The following is a 7,413-nucleotide window of genomic DNA, read 5'->3' on the forward strand; positions in this document are numbered from 1 at the left end:
GTGCCCTTGACGGCCATGGTAGGTGCCCTTGACGGCCGTTAATGGCCGTTGACGTGCCAAAGGGACCTACCGCCGCCCCTTTGGCGGTAGGCTTAAACAGCCTACCGTCAGGGACCCTGGCGGTAGGGTCCTGGATAAGGTTGTGAGGGGTGGGGGAGGGGGTTGTGCTCCCCCACCCACTCATTCACCCCCATTCCCCATTCTCACTCTTTCGAGCTAAAGGCCTCTTCTCCTCACACAAGGCATCTCAAATCTCACTCATTTGCTTGAGATTTTCCGGTGGATCCAGAGAACTTTCATCACCCAAGGTACCTCCCTCATTCCCCTTCATTTGGTTGGTTGGAATCATGTATTTTGCTCATTTTGTTGCAATCCCTAGTTCATGGTTTTGTTGTGGTGAAATCAATGTATATGATGCATTTAGGGTAATGTTTGTGCTTTGACAATGTACAGACGTGCTCTCGCAAGGCAAATTGCATTGTGCGGAACAACGGATGAAGTGCATGAGATGGACTACCCTGGCCAGATCATTGACTGGCTAGTTAGGCAACCATCATCGGCGATAGCTAGTCGAGCTTCTCGTTGGGCTTGGGTCCGTGAAAGAAATGATGTCATTTGTCGCAACCTGGGGACGTAGTGTCATTTGGACTATAATGGCATGTACCCTTACCATTTATGTAACCTATGGCATTTGAACTTCTACTTATGTTATGTAAGCTATGTCATTTGAATTCGTTCTTATGTTATGTACCTTATGTCATTTGGACCCATGAGAAGTTTGTGTCTTAGGTCATTCTAAATAAGCTATGTTTTGTGTTTGTCTTATATCATTCGATTTAAGTTTTGTTTTGTTCAATTTCCTATAGCATGGAAAAAGGACCCCGACGGTGCAGATAGCATATGAGAAGTGTGAAGGAGAACGACGCCGTAGGATGATGATGAAGCTTAAAAAATGGATTAAGAGTTGTGAAGAGGCAAACGCAGCTATGTGTGATTTCAACAAGTATGTGTTATGTGACTTCTCTAAAGAGCTCGAGCTAGAGAAATGGAAGATAGTTCAAGAGTTGCAGGAGAAGGAAGATGAGTGTAGATGGACTTTGGCAATGGAGATAACGTTCCCCGTAAGCATTGATGAATTCCAGGAGGTGGACATGGCAAAGCCCGGGCAGATCATTGGATGGGCAATCGATCAAGGAGTGTCGAAGAATCCAACCCGACGTGCTCGATGGGCCTGGCTCCGTGAGGAACCGGGTTCAATGATCCATTGGGCGGGTTCTGCCAAGTATCGACCGAAGCCTAATCCAGAGCCTGATGCAACGGTCGAACGTATTAAGGCGATTAGGGAGTACTTTCCGGCTTATTAGGGGCTCCTTTCCGGGTAGATGTTGATTGAATATTCGACATTTGAACCAATGCTCTAAGTTAGTTAAATTTGGTAGATGGAACTTGATGTGTAATGAACTTCATGTTGTGATGTTATTTATGCATTTCCGTGGTATTTGATCATGTCGATTGAACTTCATGTTGATTGAATATTCAGCATTTGGACAAATGCTCTAAGTCATTTACATAGTAATGATGTAATGTCATTACATTGTATGGCTAAAAAAGAAAGGCAAAGGGCTAAAAAAGAAAGGCAAAGGAAAAGGCAGGTTGGGTGGCCATCCTACCGCCATGACCCTCGGCGGTAGGATGGCCAACCTATCACAGAACAGGGGGCCAATTTCGTCACAGAACAGGCAGCCACCCTACCACCATGATCCTCGGCGGTAGAATGACCAACCCTACCGCAGAAAATGGGGCCGAATTGGTCATAGTACAAGTGGCCACCTTACTGCCATGGACCTTGGCGGTAGGGTGGCCAACCCTACCACAGAACAGGGGAGTGATTCCATCACAGAATAGTTTGGCACCCTACCACCAAGATGGTTGGCGATAGGTCATCATATCCTACCGCCAAGACGCCTTGCGATAGGGGTGCAAAGCATAGCTTGCTATGTTTTTCATCATTTTTAGGTGCCGCAACAAGTCAGGTCAGAGCACAACAAATGTAGTGCACAATCATGTAAATATTAATGCTTCGACATAGTTCATCACTTGCAAATAAAGTACATAGTTCATCACAAGTTTCACAAATCAAAGATAGTTCATCACAAGTTTCTCGAATCGAAGGCATAGTTCATGACAAGTTTCTCGAAACGAAGGCCTTATTGGGTCAACGAGGCCATTTTACTTTCTTGTCGCGCACCTCATCCTCCTCGTGGGCTTCACGAGCCCTTGCAAGATTTCTTGTCCTCTCTTCTTCATGAGCAATCTTCTCATTGCGTGCCCTCTCCTCCTCATGCTTCTTTCGTTCCATCTTCTCCTTTTGACAACGCTCTTCATCCAAGCCTCTCTGAAATGCTTCTTCAAACAACCGCTACCTCCTTATACAATCTCGATGTTGATCTTTTTTAACATCTTCTGGCACATCTTGATCTATCCATGTGAAGTACTTATAAAGTGGAGGCGGCGACTACGTAGGAAGAAAGAACAAATTTGGTTATTAGTAAGATAGGTTCAAGTTGCAACAATGTTTGCATACTCTTTGAACTTTAACAACTTACAGGCAGTACATCATAGGCGTGAGTTGGACAAGGACGATCATAGGCGTAGTTGGGACAAACAAAATATCTTCTTCCTTCTGTCCATGATTTCTTGTGGTCGGTGGATACCTTCACTTTGCAAACATCTCCACACTAGCATGATGGAGTTCTCATATCTTTGTCCTTCACCTTATCCAACTTGGCCTCTGTCCACTTGTCCGGCATGTCCTCGCAGTTAGCACACGGGGGCCTCGTCATGGAACCGAATGCAGCCATGCCTATAAAGAAAATTTTGGTTGTTAGTAAAGTAAATAAGCATGTATATCTGCAAGAAAAACAAAAAACAAGACCGAATGAAGCCAATAAATTTAATTACCATTCATATTATTTCAACCATCCCGGTTAAGCAAAATGTCAATAGGCCTTCCTCTATCAACCCTTCTCGTCCTATGACCACGGCCATCGGCTCCTCTAAGACTTGACCGTCCTCCACGCCCTCCAGTAGTGCCTCCTCGTCCACTACCGCCAAGATTCGTCCGTCCTCCACGCCCACCAATAGTGCCTCCTCGTCCACTACTGCCAAGATTCATCTGTCCTCCGCAGCCACCAGTCCTACCTCCTCATGTGCCATCGGAACCTCCTCTTCAGCCACCTGTTTGACTAGTGGGAGTGTTGGCATCGGTCCGTGGCCTTTTGGTGCATTTCCTAACATTGTGTCCCGGCTCGTCACATTGACCACAACTATTGATGTCCGGTGCCTCCATGAAATGGCCGCTACCAAATTGTTTCATTCCGGTGTATCTAACTAGATCATCCATGTCACCCCTAAACCTCTTCTTTCTTCTTCTTCCCTTTGTAGGAACCATGAGTTCGGGGTCGGGGACGATGTGTGGCCCATCATACTCAGGCCACTGTGACTGATTAAGGAAGGGATGAAACCTAGGAGCCCATGTCAACCTCGTTTGTTCCAATGTGAACTAATGCAACCGCACAGTGCCATTGGATACGTTCAAGTTTCTGAACCTTGTCGCGGTCATCATGTGCGAGCAAGGCCAATGGTACATGTGAGGTCTCTCACACTGAGACCACTGGTTCTTGAGGTGCACCTCGTATGCAACTCCACCATACGTCACGCCATCCCTTGTTGTGCCACCCGGCTCATCGACTTGGTAGATTTGTTCTTTTTAATTGAAACTAATGATTTGTTGATGCGAGGACTTGTGCGCTTGATGCTTCAACCAATCCTCAACTTTGAAGGGAAACTTCATCTTCTCACCTATCCATTTGGCGGTGACTTCAGAATGCCTCAAAAAATACTTGTTGAGCTTGAAGAAAGTATATTTCACTATTGCAGTCACCGGCAAGGAACGGACACCCTTGAGCACATTGTTGAAGCATTCCACCATGTTACTTGTCATGTCTCTGCATCGGAAACCTCCTTCGTCATAAGCATGTGACCACTTATGCTTCTCTAGAAGATGCCTTGTCAAGAATTCTCTCCCTCCTTTGTTCTTCTCCAACGCCTTGAATAGTTCATCATAGCGGCTTTGGAAATGTGTCAGTGTTGAATGCCACACAAACATGGGGTAAGATCCTTGCAAAACTCCTTACTCTTGCATGCCCGGTAAATTTTTTCCACGAAATGCCTCATGCACCAATGGTGTTGGAGCTTTGGATAGCCTGGAATGTCAACTTCTATTGCTTTCAGAATCCCATGATTGCGATCCGATATGATGCACACCTCTCTTTTGGTGCCAATCACCTTCGTCCTCACATGATCCATAAACCACTCCCAATTGTCATCATGCTCAAAAGGCACCAACACAAATGCCACCGGCAACACGTTTTCATTAGACGAGTGGGCCATTGCCACCATCAACGTGCCCTTGTACTTGCCGATCAAGAACGTGCAATCAATTGACAAAATAGGGCGGCAATGCCTAAATTCCTCGATGCATTTCCCAAAGCTCCAAAAAGCTCGATGAAACACTCCCTCAATTGACTCTAACCTATGGCGCAAGCCCGAGTTCCGATGAGCAATGGCTCCCAACATTCTCGGAAGAATATTGTACATGGCGACATAGTCATCATGCAACATCCTTACAACATTTGCCTTGGCCATCCACACCTTTACATACTTGACCTCATACCCGAATCATTCTAAGACCGAACTCATGAGGAACTTCACCTTCACGGTTGGATCATGGGATATCCCATTCAACAATTTGTAGCCTAGATACTCGGACATGAGCTGGCGGTGTCCCTTGCTTCGGTCCACTTACTCTGGCGGTATGCACTCGTGGGTGGCCACACAACTCTTCAACTCCCATTGCTCAATTTCGTTAATCTTTCTTCCATGGACCTTCCATGGGCAACCTTCTTTGTCACATTTGATGGTGTAGTGTACGTTTTGGTTGGAATGACCAACAACAAACGGCCTATGGTTCCGAATGGCGTAGTCACTCAACCATATCTTGAACTCTTGCAAATAACCAAACTTGATCCCTTTCTTCAAATGAGCATTCTCGTCCTCACCCGGTGGCCTTAGATCACCCATCCTCGGGCAAGTTGATGGTTTGACCAAACACAACCTCATGCCACCATCAACAACGGCCTTGTCGGCAAGGCTAAGATCACGAAACAAAGAGGGTACTCTTTCCTTGCCATTGAACTTCTTGTAGACTTGGTTTTCTTGCGCCGTGAATCCATCCTCGTCCAATTCTTCTGGTGGACCTTCATCATCCGACTCATACCTACACATACGGCTATAAGGGAGGTTATGGTCCATGTCTTGTTGATGCACAATGACGACACCAATCGGATTGTAATGAATCTCTTCTTGTTCCGCACACACACCATCATGAGCAATAGCATCTTCATCAACATGAGCAATGGCATCTTCATCAACATGAACAATGGCATGTTCATCAACATGAGCAATGGCCTCATCTCCAACATGATCAATATGATCACCTAGAAGAACTATGGCTCTAGCATTGATGTCCTCTTCATTTGGTTGGCTACTTGGTGGTCGGCTACCCGCATTGTGGTCATACACCACGACACCATCATGTATTGGGGAGGACACATTCCGGTTCAATTCGAGTTGTAGCCGAGGAACTTCAGCCTTTGTGGCAAATAACTCAAGTGACTTGTCTTGTGATCCCTCAACTTTATCCTTATACACATCCCAATGCAATTGAGAGGTGATGGGCATACTCTTTAATCGGGACTTTACTCCCACTCCCACATCATACCTCTCAATAGGCTTGACACCATCATTTGGGTTAATCCAATTGAGGACGCTTCTCACTTTCACGACAATATCATCATAGCTCGGGCTTGTGTCAAAAACCATGGCCTCCTCCCCTTCATCGGCATTTCCATCCATGAAAGCTGCCTTGTCCAAATAATGCACATTCACTAGTTTATCCATCTAAAAATAATGGAACAAAATTGAGTCATCCATGGGCCGGCCATTTCATATGGATGAACTACCTAAAATATGCATACTTTGAATCAAACAACTAGTATACTTTAATCATAGCATTAACTGAAAGAACATGTGGTGCCCCCATTTGTGATTTTGGTAATTGATGACATTCTCTATGGACTAATGGTTGCATTGAGTTATATTTGAAGGATGTGTCCATAGGCATTTCTTGAAGTCCATGTGTTGGTTTCAAGGAGTTTATGAGTTGACCAAGGTGCTATTAAGGAATTATCCAAAGATTGGTCAGGTGAGTGTTGAGCTTATTGCAAGCATGTCTTGAAGAAGAAGATTGTGTGATCATTCATGTTTACCTTCAAGACATCATCCAAATGAAGAGAGTTGGAAAGATTCAAGGTTGGTCAAGACTAAGTACAGAAAGTGATTCAAGTTGATCAACACACAAAGCGTCGAAGATGTACCATGAGGGATCAAATGATCCCATGGTATGGTAAGCATTGTCCATTACGCTTTGTGTACTAACCCATTATCTACGTGTGAGTTCTATGTGGGGTTAGGTTTGTTTCCATGGGTTTGCATCAAGAGGAAGATCTTATACAACCCATGGAGGATGACATCAAGTGGTGATCGTCATCAAGATTTTGATGTGCAAGTTCAAGTGGAGCATCACGAAGAGATCATCCTTGAAGCTTGATGTCCATTGTGGCGTCAATGGACTTGTGAAGATGTGCCAAAGAGTGGCTCACCCATAGTGTAGTATGGGGGAGCAATCAACTAGTATTCATTGATCCAACGCAATCAAGAAAGGTGGTCCAGCTTGAGGGAGTCAAGATCGTCATTATCTAGCTCAAGTGGACTATGTGCAAGGCAAAGGTTTGCCTTGATAGGTTTTCTATTTTACCGGTCTTATGGTGGTAGTTGGGAGACCGGGTTATAGGATCGATTGTCGTACTATCAAGGGGGGCTCTCGATGAGTAGATTGATCGTATCATTTGTAGAGAGCTCAAACCATTGCATCCTTGCATCATCTTTATTGGTTCTTGTTTGGCATTTCCCATGGTGAGTTTTAGATCTTGGTCATCTTCATGACAAGCTCAAGTTCATCGAAAACGGAGTTCACATGCAACTTCTATGATGTTTTCGATGTTGGAGGTTATGCCGGTTCTTCTCTGTTGGAGGGTTCAGTCCTCTATATGTTAGGCATACCTACCCTCCCATGTTGTATTGATTCTACTCGTCGTCTTCTATCCAACAAGCTTGAGTTTGCTCAATTCGGAGCTCATTTGCAGAAGTTGTGGCAGTTCTGGTTTTCCTTGGAATATACTTGTTTTTGTGGAAGTGGCATAAGGAAGGCGCCAGCGGTAGTACCATTGGGCT

Source organism: Triticum aestivum, chromosome 3B (genome assembly GCF_018294505.1).
Source record: "Triticum aestivum cultivar Chinese Spring chromosome 3B, IWGSC CS RefSeq v2.1, whole genome shotgun sequence".
In the NCBI taxonomy this organism is placed as follows: Eukaryota; Viridiplantae; Streptophyta; class Magnoliopsida; order Poales; family Poaceae; genus Triticum; species Triticum aestivum.